Below are 13,169 nucleotides of genomic sequence, written 5' to 3' on the forward strand. Positions count from 1 at the left end.
GAACCACTGGAGCCGTATGCTTCTAACGATGCTCGTACGGTTCCGGAGGAGGGGGGCGCGGAGACCTATCCTGATCAACCGTCTCTATCGAGAGAGGCTTCTTTTTTGGGTCAGCAAGTGGATGACGAGATTGCAAATCAACCGATTGGTATCATGATGTACTTGAATGGGGAGGACGAAACCAAGGATACGTATTTGTATACAAACTTTCCCGGTGGGGCAGTATTATCAGGAATATCTGTTTATGATGCTACGCAATTTGTTGTACCGGATGCACATACCATTTGCATGGGATTAGCCGCTTCAATGGGATCTTCCATTTCAACCGGAGGAGAGATAACCAAACGTATAGCACTGCCTCACGCTTGGCGCCAATGATTTGTATGGGTCGAAACTATGCCTCCGCCCGATTGCGGTAATAATAGCATGGCACTTAAAACTTGGTGGAATTCTAGGTATGTGTGCAAGGACCGAAGTAGTGAAGCACCGAGATAGTGAAGTGAGTCAGGAAATTCTTCGGTAGGGATTCACCACCAGTAAGTGCATCTACTCTAGCGTCGCAGAAATCCTGGGGTGAGGGATGAATCCCTACAATTTATCCCGAATCGAAGGATCTTGATTCTATCTCCCGTAGAGAATATCCATATAAAACCTTGGGATTGCTGGAAGGGATGAAGCAACGGAACCACCATAGTACTTCTGGTAAGAAAGGGTGGTATATGTAATTTCTAAGAAGCTGGCTCTGGATAAGAGATAAGAACCCCACCCGATTTCTGGAATTGGGATTCTTCCACTTGCAAAATATTTGGTAGTCAGACACGGAGCCGTATGCAGAAGGAGCTGCCCGTACGGTTGTCTTCGGATTGAATTGCAACGATACTGAATCAGGGTTATGATTCATCAACCTGCGAGTTCCCATTATGATGGACAGGCGGGTGAATGTATTATGGAAGCAGAAGAAGTATCGAAACCTTGTGATTGTATTACTAGGGTTCATGTATAAAGAACCGGCAAACCTTTATGGATGATCTCCGAAGACATGGAAAGAGACGTTTTTACGTCAGCGAAAGAAGCCGAAAATCATGGTATTGTAGATCCCGTAGCATCAGAAAACTCTCCAGATTCAAGATTAATTTAGTAACTTCTACTGCTTGGTGGGGAATGTCCGGGACTCACGAGGAGTCTCCCGATATGAACAGGGGAGATCCCTACATTCCGGTACTTTAGGAATCGATACTATTTGGGTGTGGGTATTTACCAAATGTCATTCACGAATATTGATTTGCGGGGGGGGGGGGGGAGGAGCAACACCCAATTCCTCCCTCTCCCAGGTTTATGACTTGTGTGAATCACCGCTATCTCCACCACTTATTCCATCTCCCATATTTTCTATATGAGGTTGCCCGGGAGATAAGGATTCTACCAACTCAATGATTGAGGTGTCCTCCATGGTTAGGAATAGTCCGAACCCCAAAACCCTGCATCTTTTGGATATGCCAACCAATCAACAACTTATTAGGAACGCAAGACAACCAATGGAGATTGGAACAAAATCCCCTGCCCTTCGGGGGTGCCCCCAACGCAGAGGGGTATGTACCAGGGTGTATGTGCGACACGTTTGAATCGTAAACCAAATGATATTGGGGGGTCGGTGTCGCAGCAAGATCCCTTCACTGTAATTAGGCAAAGATCCGTCATCTATATCCTTTACTGAGAGACGAAAATTCATAGTTCTGATTGGTGCAAATCCAATCATCTTAGTGTGAGATGAGAAGCAACTTATCAGTGATACTAAAAAAATCACTAAGCGACGTGGGGATGAGGATATCGATTCCCATATCTCTGCTGGAATCCCTGCAATGGCGGTAGCTTTGCTTTGGGTCAACCATCCAGCCAACTACCGAAGTGAAATACCGTTACTATACAAATAAGTCTTTCTAGGATGAAACTCTTTACCTGATCTCTCAAGTCTTGAGTGGAGCCGGGGATTGGAAACTATACGACTTACCAACAGTAATTCCATTTCCCCCGTCATCGGGAAATCATAGGCTCCGGTGTATAGGAAGGACCCAACTGTCGAGGAAGATACTACGGAAACTTTGGAATCCATAACTCCCTCTGGTGCAACTTCTTTATCAAGAGGCATCTGATCTCGGGGATTTGTGGACGGGAAGGTTAAGGTAGCAAAAGCCATTGGAATCATTATTTTCTACGTCAGATAGGAAAGTCTCTTGCGGGAATTGTTCTTTCAAAAGAATTAAGTGACCAGATTCAGATTCTATTTCAACTATTTCTGATCCTACTAATCCGAATAATTCGGATATCAGGAGTGCGGGAATTGAGAGTTTTGGTGTGCCACCGCGACCGTGCATGCCACCAGATCTACACTTAGCAATTCCGTCTTCTTGCTAGAAGGATGCATCCAGACGGTTCCGATGATATGAGAGAGGTGGGATTCATTCGGGACTGAAGGGGGGGGGGGGGGGTTGTATCACCAGTGTGACAGACAGAGTCCCCAAAGAATAATTTTGATATTTTGTGAGGGTAAACACTCAACGACTAGGGTAAAACGCGGATCTGTGGCTCGGAAACGTCGCAAAAGTATTCCTGAAATTACATCTGGATTTAGGGGAGCTCATTCAAAGCTATTTAGAACGGCGAATCAACAGGAAATGAAAGCATTGGCTTCTGCTTATCGAGATAGGAGTAATCGAAAGAGAGAAATTTGTCGCTTACGGATTGCCCGGATCAATGCAGCAGCACGAGGGAATGGAATTTCTCATAATAGGATGATTCACAATTTATATGAAAATCGAGTTTATCTGAATCGCAAAATACCTGCATAGATAGCTATCCTAGATACTCACTGTTTTTCCGAGATTGCACAACTACCAGTATACGAATCTACTGGTTGAAAATAAGAAACCTCTCCGGATATTGTCTCCCGGAGAGGCGGAACGGACGGTAGTAAACTACAAATATTCCACCCGGAGTATTGGTTCCGACTCCTATTCATTTCTCCATTTAGGGTTAATAGGATCGAGTAGTCGGTTGAATGCCAAATCTTTCAAACTAGAACTTAATTGTCTAGTCGCTAGCAATGCAAGGTCTAATTCTCGTTATTCGAGAACGGTGGCAAAGCTAAAATACGAGCTCTTTTGATTGCGACAGCTATTGAGTGCTGTTGTTTCGGGGTCAACCTACTCATTCATCTGGGTGAAATCCTTCCCTGTTCACTTACAAATCGACGGAGTAAACTTATATTTCTGTAGTCAATAATCTCGTCGGATCGGATGGATGGAGAACGTCTACGCGAAGACTGCTTAGATTTATTCGTGATACCTTTCATGACATTTCCGAAAACTATTGATTATTTTCCAGTTGATTAGAAACAGATCACTTATTTCTTCGACTCTTTGTGAATGGTATGTTTGTAGCAGCAGGGACAGTATCTCCTCGATTCCAATCAAGTAGGTGTATTGCGACGATTCTTACGCGTAGTATATCGAAAAATACCTAGAGATTTGTCGTCAGTCCCTTTTCGGGTGCAACTTGTGCATTCCAAAGCAATAGTTACTCTCGCATCTCTACTTTTAGCCATAGGATTCATTGAAATAAGTGAAGGAAATGGGGGAGGAGTGGATGGGAAGATACCGTCTCAGTAATAAATCATTAATAGAATTCCCGATTTATCGATTTCCAGTAATGAATGGATCGCTCACTGCTCCCCTCACGGAAATCGATCTATTTCTCCCACCTTACTTTTGTTTTGCTCAACCCCCGCCTCCCCCCGACTAGAGAAATGGAAATATCAAGGCATCTGGAAAGAATCGATTTATTTCTATTAGTAAACCGGCTAGCAGCCCAAACCATATCGTAGCCAACACGGGGGCCGTGGAAAGATAAATTTTTACATCTTGCATTGTGAATTCTCCTTCGTTTTTCAATCGACTAGGAAGATGATGTGTCTCTTCCAGTATTTTTACCACGACCAACCCCAGTAAGGGAATCGGATTCTTCCGGTCTGGGAATGATTCGGAGGCGACATCCTCTCGGGACATGGTTACTTCTTAAGTGGGTAGTCAAGTTCTGTGGCTATCAGTTATAATTACTTGGATCACGCGTCTCAATACCGAGAATGCCAGTCGGAGATCGAGACCAATAGGGATGTAGCGCAGTTTGGTAGCGCATTTGTTTTGGGTACAAAATGTCGCAGGTTCAAATCCTGTCATCCCTATTGTTCCCCGTACATCCCAAAATGATATTGGTGAGAAATTGGTGACAAGAGAAATCCATCTGGGTAGATTGTTTGTGTTATTCAACTGATTCCCCCACAAGAGACATTCCATTTATCTTCCTCTCTCCTGGTCGGTGAAAGAACCACTCCGATTAAGAGTCTGATTCTATTCCCGTGTCCGGATGTCCGCAGATTCTGATTAGAATGGAAACTGGCTTACGTGGGGAATGGAGCGCCCTTAGTTCAGTTCGGTAGAACGCAGGTCTCCAAAACCTGATGTCGTAGGTTCAAATCCTACAGGGCGTGTTTCTCCGACTCAAGTCGGTATCAGCTGGTTCGACCAATACCCACACATACTAAGAATTTGCATTTCCCGATCCCTCTGGATTACCAGAGAGATCTTAGGAATGGGAGAAGGATATGGCAAATGAGTCTCCGTCTTCTACCGAATATCTAGTTGGTCGCCACGTCGATATTGCAAATATGCAGTTACAAATAATCCAGCTAGAGTTATTGGGATCAAACCCAACACAATTCCGGATAGCAGTGCTTCAACCATTTGGGTTCACATACATTTAGTACAAATACTTACCGAAAAAGATTCAGGTATTAATTGGTAATAGATGATTGGTAAGTGCGGCGGATCAGTAAGTGCTAATGGGCACTCCTCGTTCCTTCTAAGCTGATACTCTTGTATCATATAAGCCGGATCTTATTCAATCCAACAAATAATACTGAAGTTGAGATTGGTGCGGACGATAGAAAAGCGAAGTGACTCGGTGGAGTAAGCATAGATTTAAGTACCAAATTGATTTAGCAGATAGGTTAGTAGAAAAATAATTGGTTACTCGGAACTATCGAAAGGGGATTCGAAGCTTGGTAGACATATGAGAGCAGTTTATCCGACGAGAAGATCGCGTTTCAGAAGCTGGGAATGGGATCGACAGTTCATCGAAATATCTCCAACCTCTGAATGAGTGGGAGGAATCGAATCTTCCCAGAAAGAGGAACAAGACAAGATTGGATATTAATATCTCAATTATATGTATCAGATACCCCTACATGACCAGGTTCCCCCGAGTTCTCGATGGAGAATCCTATAGTTCTAATGGCAGGATTTGATACGGAAGTCATTCGAAAGAAACTTAGACGTGGTGGGTTAACCACGCGCGTTGAGACTCACCGGAAGCATCGGAACCTCCAATTGAACAATCGGGGAAAAAAAAAGAATCATATTCTTTCCATAGGTTCTCCTAAAACGCGGAGAAAATACTGATAGATTTGTATACTCGGGGGGGAGGGGGGGAATTACGGTTTCTCCGCTCGGTTTATTTACAACTCGTTTATTTATCCGGCGAAATAAGAGGAATATTGCTGCTTCGAGGGGGGCTAGCTATACTAATCCAGTATGTTTCGGGTATACCCTCGGTATAATAATGACAACTTAACGGGGATCGCTCAGGTATACCGGTAGATTCTCCATCTACTGGTACTCACACCTCTCGGCAAGCAATCCTCCTTAATCCCGCAGGGATATACGGAGCTGAACATGTCTGGGAATACGGGAGAACGTCCTTCTGCTGACATTATTACTAGTATTCGATACTGGGTCATCCATAGCATTACTATACCTTCTCCGTCTATTGCAGGTTGGTTATTCGTCAGTACAGGTTTGGCTTACGACGTTTCTGGAAGTCCCCGCCCAAATGAATATTTTACGGAGAGCCGACAAGAAGTTCCTTTAGTAACTGGCCGCTTCGATTCGCTGGAACAAGCTGATGCATTTACTAGATCTCAGGAGGTACCAACGACTCCAGATAGAACTTATCCGATTTTCACCGTTAGGTGGCTAGCCGTCCACGGACTAGCTGTACCTACAGTTTTTTTTCCAGGCTCTATATCGGCAATGCAATTCATTCAGCGATAATCCCTATATAAGCTATAAATCCACGACGCAACCGAACCCGAATAAACAGAGTGTGGAATTGAATCGTACAAGCCTTTATCGGGGACTCTTATTGATCTTCGTACTTGCCGTCTCATTTTCCAACTACTTCTTCAATTAGAAACTGAAGAGATTTGATAACCCCAATTGGGAAAAACTAAGACCTGATTTATTTGTGACTGTTCGTGTCTCGAGTCGTGACTAAATAATGAAATCAAAAAGGGAGGGGGGTGGGACAAATGGCCAATACCACTGGAAGGATTCCTCTGTGGCTTATAGGTACCGTAGCTGGTATACTCGTGATAGGTCTACTGGGAATATTCTTTCATGGAGCCTATTCGGGATTGGGATCATCCCTCTGAGAATGAATAAGCATTGGGAAATTCTTCCTACTCGCAGGTGAAAAGATGTGCCGGATCCCGGGGGTTCATAGGTCCGGAAACGGGTCAACCCCCTCTTCCGGAGTCTGTTCTACTGCTCCGGGTGCGACAACCCCCCAGCTGTATATGCTACTCCGCCTCAGCAGAGTCAAATTCTGGTACCGTACTCGGGTGAGTAGGTTATTCGATCGATTCTCTCCCGAAGAATCGATCGCAATTGGATGAAGGGGCGGTAATTATTGCAATCATTTGATAAGTATGGGACAGATTCCTACCGGGATTGGGAGGGTGCATATGCTTTTGATAACAAACCAACCCACGAGTCACTCGTCTGATTCTTCGAGAGATCGAGGGATGGGGGGAATCATATCACATTAAATCTCTGGACTCGGGAGGAAGAAGGAAGGACTCGACCTGAGGTTTAAATCCAATTCCAGGTCGATTTCCTCATAGTAAATTGGGGGGAGTACACGGTGGCGGTGGCTCACCCGCCACCACCGATATCGGAATAGAAAAAATAGTTAGCAAAATTGGATATATTTTCTGATACCTGTCGGGGAGACTATTATTGAAAACTTGGTTTCATCACCGAATATGTTTTTGAAGAATTCCAGTTATTCTTACTGCTAACTGGACTCAACCGGCTCCAAATGATACCACAAGAGTTGTACTTATCGCTTCGTTTAGACGTATAGAAGAGGTAGAAATCCAGAATTTGTCTTTGACTCGTCGGATTTACAGTCAATTACCAACCCTTTCCGGATGGTTCACATCCGAAAAGTATGGACTCAGAAATTCATCTCCGCCAATTGGACTTTCTCGAACTGCTTCTTCTTTGACACTGGGAATATCTGGGCCAGAGTAACCGATGCAAGAAAAAGTAGAAGACCTTGAACACGTAATGGATCCTGAAGTACAATCTCTGCCTCTGCTTGACCGAATCCACCCACGTTAGGGTTATTGGTCGATGGTTAATCAGCTTTAATATATTCACCCTCCGAAACGATAAGTTCGGGACCGGGAGGTACAGTATCAACTACTTCACGACCCCCCGATGTCTCTTGGGTAGTGATTTCGTATCCACCCCCCCTCTCCCTACGTGTTATTCTAGTTATCCTTCCCGTCGCCGAAGCGTTGTAAACCGTATTATTGCTTTTACTTCCATCGGGATAGATCTGTCCCCTTCCCCTATTCCCTCCAACATATAGGGGGTATTTTAAAAAGTGTACCTCTTTATCAACGGCAGGATCCGGTGAGAGAATCGGAAATACGATTTCACTATATAGCTTACCCGGAACCGGACCTATTACTATCATGTTCTTTCTATCGGGGCGATAGCTCTGGAACGAAAGTTTACTTAATTTCTCCCTCGCTTCGGTTGGAAGACGATCAGAAGGAGCCAATTCAAACCCTTCGGGTGGGATCGGTACGGCGCCTACATTCAATCCTCCCTTTTTACCATTTGCAAGTACTTATTTTATCTACATATCATAAGGAATCTTAACAACTGCTTCGGACACAGTATTGGGAAGAACAGATTGCGGAACCTCAATATCCACGGGTTTCTTAGCCAAGTGACGATTAGCACATACAATACGTCCAGTTGCTTCTCGTGGATCCTCGTAATTCTATTGCGCAAAAATCGGATATGCATTTGATACGGATGGACGATTCATTCCATCCAGAGTGATCAACATTGGAAATGACAGGGTCAACCACTTCGCCATCCAGTCCTTACTACTTCTCTTTCGCATAGTTCGATTATTAGTATTAGGGTTTCTCACAAATAGATTGTTTCTTGACATCATAGGTAAAATATTACTCCCCTCTTTTGGAGTATTCTGATATCCCGACGATTGCGGGAATTGCAAATTTTTATCCTCCCACTACCCAATACCAGAAGAGGATAATAAAATCCAATTCCTACGAGAAGTGAGTCTACTCCGTTGGATGCAACTGGCAGATACTCGGTGGAGTGATTATCATTCATTCATTGTGTGATAAGTCGCTACGATTGAAGGAGATATACGACTCAAATGGCGAGGAATCCGATATTTGGAGACTGTGTCTGAAATAACCGGGAAGGTTGAGACGAAACAAGAGATTACATATTTGTTGTGAGCGAATCCCAGATGTTCCAGGAGAGAATCTACAACTATTTCCCAACCGTGGGGGGAGTGAAATCCAATACATAAATCCGTTAATGGTGGAGTAGAGAACGCTTTCGTCGTATCATTTAAGCTATAGAATAACTCCCGAATCCAGGAATTTGAAACTGCGAGTCTTTCTTTACCTACTACGAACAAGCAGATCGAGGTGGCAATGCTAATTACGTCGGTTACTAGGTGCGAGATTATCTGGGTGTTTCCCTCGTTACATATTACCACCAATTGAATAGTTTTGTCATACACATCTGTGCCGTAGTCTTGTAATTAGGTATATACAGAGCCTCTCATTGTTTCACCCAACCGGAGTAAGCCTTCTATCTCCTGAAGTCGTTTGAGAGCTACCTCTTCCCGGAAAGAATTAATAAATATTTGTGACTGGAAGGTATTCCACCAATTTCTGATCCGAGGTTCTAGAAACCAATTCTTCAAGACAATTGGAATCGCGGAAGGGAGAAGTAATAGACATCCGATATATTGAATAGGAGCTACTGCTTGATATTTAGCCAATTCAGAATCGTTAAGTACTAATGAACTCGATTGACCCGTCAACTCTGTGTTGAACCTTGATGAAGTACGAGTTATGGACCGTGGCATCAGACTTATAGACTCATAAGCCGTTGTACTACTGGGGGAATCCACTGATTTGCGGACAGAAAATTTATCATTTGAGTTATCATTTATTTGGAGTGACGGAGAAGTTGTGGGACGGTGCCGTGTCCAGGAATCAGGATCATTTGGAGTTGCTTCGATCCGAGCCAATTTCCTATTCATTTGTTCCGTCTTACTCGATTCTCTTGACACATATTTACCCGCAGGAGCCAAAGGATTATCCCCTGGTGGATTTTGCGATAAATCACCAATTATGTTTGGTTTCCTCCCCACCCTGCAGGGATCTAGACGAACCAGTGGAGGCGCTGATTGAAGAGGCAGAGCAACTGGGGGGTGAGATGGAGATGCATCACGGGACCTTTCCTCTGTCGATATTTCTTTCCCACGGGAGGTAGGAGGATAATTCCCGATCAGGAGCAACTGGCGTTGCTTCCTCCTGATAAAGAACTTAAGACTATTCCGAATCTTCGATACAGATATGCTGATCCTACATTCTAAAAGACTCCGATATATAGTAGATAGAGATTTACTAGGTTCTGCATCCGTATGAGCTACCGCAGCCTGTGACGAATCTTCCGTAGATGATATTGTTTCTAGATAATAGGAAGAGTCTTCTCTTACGGATTGTAGTCGCTTACTAGCTTCGTAAGCTCTATCCGGGGAGCGACGTGGGGTATTGTAGAACCACCGGAGGAGTCTCCAACAGTATGATTTCATATATTATTTATATGGTGAGGAGGGGAATTCACGAAGTAAATTACTAAGTGGATGAATCCCCGTAATCGAATCCTCTTTTCTAATTCCCTTCTCTAATCGTCACTATACCATCCTAATTTCCTTCCCTCATCTCATTCGCTTCTTCTAGGAACCTCCGGATCGGTCGAAATATTAGAATCCCTCGATTGATACACGTGAAAAACGAGCAAGTTCAGCAGCTTTTTCTTCTGTTTCTCCCGACGCCGAATCCTCACCAATCCGGGTTAGGGGAATGTCTTGCCGACCCCTCATCTTCAAGTAAAGGACTTCGACGAGGATAGAAACCTCCTCGAATTTCCAATTTAACTGCTTGTATATCTCTCATTGCAAATTGGATACAAATACGACGGTTTCCCCCGGGGAAACCCCAGCGAGAAATGGGGAAGATTCCTTCTCATTTATCAAATGAATTGTAGCCGCTACCCACATCCCGAAATATCGTACGCCACGGATAAAATCCAGGGAAGAGACCCGCGATACCATAGAAACACATCACAATACCTTGTGGAATGAAAACAATCTGTCCAGATGGAAGTGTGGGGATTAAATCTTCACCAATATAACTAGAGATTCCAACCGCCGGAAAACCCATTGCGCCACGAACCGGGATACGGGCCCAACACAAATTACTGAATCTACGAGAACCTCTTGGAGAATCTACTCGAAACCATTCGGATTGACGATTCATTAATACTCCCTCCAGAAATTGCCTTGTTGGAATGAATCAGCCGCTTATATTGTTATTGGTCCCACCTCTACCCTACCCCCCCCCCCCCTCCCCGAATAGATGCAGATACAGATACAGCCGATGCTTCGACATCACTTCATTTTGAAAAGGATTCTTGGAAGGGATTCTGTTTCCGAGAAGTTTAGAACATTTTCCACTGTTTTGGTGCGTAGGTGGGGGTCGCTAAGATCTATATGTCTTAGCAACGATGGAACGATCCACGTCTCACTTATCCATAAGGGGAAAGTGAGATATAGATTGAGATGACGTTAAAGATTCCCAAGTGCTAAAACAAGTGCTCAAATAAAATAACCGCCGGTGAAGCTATGTGGAAAGAATATATCCGACCGAATCAAAAGCAAGAGTAGTAGTCGTAATTGATCGATCCTATGGAACAATTTCCGTGAGATAGTGTACAGAACAAGAAATTGTAGAATTTCGTCCCGTTCTATATAAATAAACAGAGATATCATTGTAATTGCCGGAAAGACCGAACCTACTAGGGGTACAGAAATGGAAGGTAAATAGGACGCTGTCGTAATGGAATCACCTCAAGTAAGAAAGATATGACACAGATAGATGTATCTATAATGACATTATATTGTTATTTTTATCTTTTATCCCCCAATGTCTAATAATAGTCTCCTTATCTCACGTAGAAAGGAAGTTTTTATACATTCGATATATCGAGACAGTTACTCGGAAATTGCTACGAAATCCATATTGTTTCCGGTAAGGTATCTGATTCCAGCTCCGATCAACTGACTCAATGAATCTGCAGACATCCGCGGTGTCTACTTCGTCGAATCAGGCGCACAGCAGAGTCCGAAATTATACCGATGGTTAATCTCGATTTCTTACTGAGGTATAATTGCATTGTGGCATAATTTGCATGGCGTGATATCAGAGAAGGATAGAAAAGTATTGTTACGACGGTTCGCTGAATAAATTCCTCTCATTGGAGAGGTAGAGAGATTAGTAGGACAACCCCGAATTGATAATTCCTAACTTGATTAATGAGAAGGAGGGAGAGTGATAGAAACGGGGGTTTAACCGAATGGGGGGAAAGGAGGTTCAATTCCTTTTACAAGGAGCTGAAGAATAAAGCTCAGATATCTCACTCGGAACACCTTTTAGAGGATTACGTGGAACAATTGAATCGGGTGATCCATGATCAAATAAAGATTCAGCTACTTGAAAGCCATCGGGTATCTTCTGACGCAGTGTTTGTTCAATCACCCTTTTCCCAGCAAATGCTATGTATGCTTTGGACTCAGCAATAATTACGTCCCCTAACGTACCAGAACTAGCAGTAACACCACCCGTAGTTGGATAGGTAGGAACCGATATATATAATAATCCCTTCTGAACCTGATGTATTTGTGGGACGGGAGGAATCTTAGCCATCTGCATCAGACTCAACGTCCCTTCTTGCGTACGTGCTCCGCCGGAAGCACAGATAATAACTAGTGGAAGGGATTGATCCGTGGCACATTCGATTGAGCGGGTAATCTTTTCACCTACCACAGAACCCATACTTCCCCCCGTGGATTGAAAGTCCGTAACACCAAGCGCAATAGGTGTCCCGTTTAGACATCCCACCCCTGTCTGAACAGCATCAGTTAAACCCGTTCGTTTCTGGGAGTTGATGATGCGACTTCCATGAGAATCCCCGTCAGAGAAACCTGGAACATCTTATGCAGTCATGTCTTCATCCATGGGAATCCAAGTGTCACGATCGATCGGAAGTTCGATTCTTTCTGTACTAGTCATTGGGGGGTGATAGCCGCACTCCTCACAAATATTTTTATTTTGTTTTGGGAATCTCACGTAAAGCATGTTACCGCAGTTGTCACACCGAGTCCACAACCCCCTGTCGGTATCAATGCTTATGTCTCTATTCCTTCCTCTCTCACTCAAAACGTAACCCTTTGTGGCTTTTTCGAGGAAAGCCCCGATCAATCCACCAAATTCGCGTTTATCTTCGAACCGATTTCTCACAGACATAGGAATTTCCTCATTCATTTCTTCTCCTTCGCTTCGGAGGTAAAAACAGTCGATTCTATTAGATTTCATTTCATCAATGAGATAGACACAGAGATGGAGAAATCATTTCTGAACTATCAGGATCAGCGTCTGTTCGGAATAGGCGTCGAATCGAGACTGACTCCGAATCCGATAACTAATTGGCAATTGACTGATCATCTATTTGATCAATCATATGTTAGAACCCCACAAATAATTATCCAATAACACTTCGTGGAAATAGTTGTGTCGTGTACTGAGAGGCACTGAATCATTTCCTTACTACTCGAGTCTCTGCAGCTCGTATTCCACCTCTCCTATG

At 43.8% G+C, this 13,169-nt stretch overlaps 2 non-coding genes across 2 annotated transcripts; both read left to right on the forward strand.

Moving 5' to 3' along the window:
• The first annotated feature begins 4,163 nt into the window (after window positions 1-4,163).
• TRNAP-UGG (transfer RNA proline (anticodon UGG)) lies at window positions 4,164-4,237 on the forward strand. The gene has a single exon. It is a non-coding gene; the product is annotated as a tRNA-Pro (tRNA).
• A 232-nt stretch (window positions 4,238-4,469) lies between these two features.
• On the forward strand, window positions 4,470-4,543 carry TRNAW-CCA (transfer RNA tryptophan (anticodon CCA)). The gene has a single exon. It is a non-coding gene; the product is annotated as a tRNA-Trp (tRNA).
• Window positions 4,544-13,169: the final 8,626 nt, after the last annotated feature.

The sequence above is a fragment of the Dipteris shenzhenensis genome, unplaced genomic scaffold (genome assembly GCF_047967505.1).
Source record: "Dipteris shenzhenensis isolate YYH24624 ecotype China unplaced genomic scaffold, Dip_SZ_1.0 scaf0205, whole genome shotgun sequence".
Lineage (NCBI taxonomy): Eukaryota > Viridiplantae > Streptophyta > Polypodiopsida > Gleicheniales > Dipteridaceae > Dipteris > Dipteris shenzhenensis.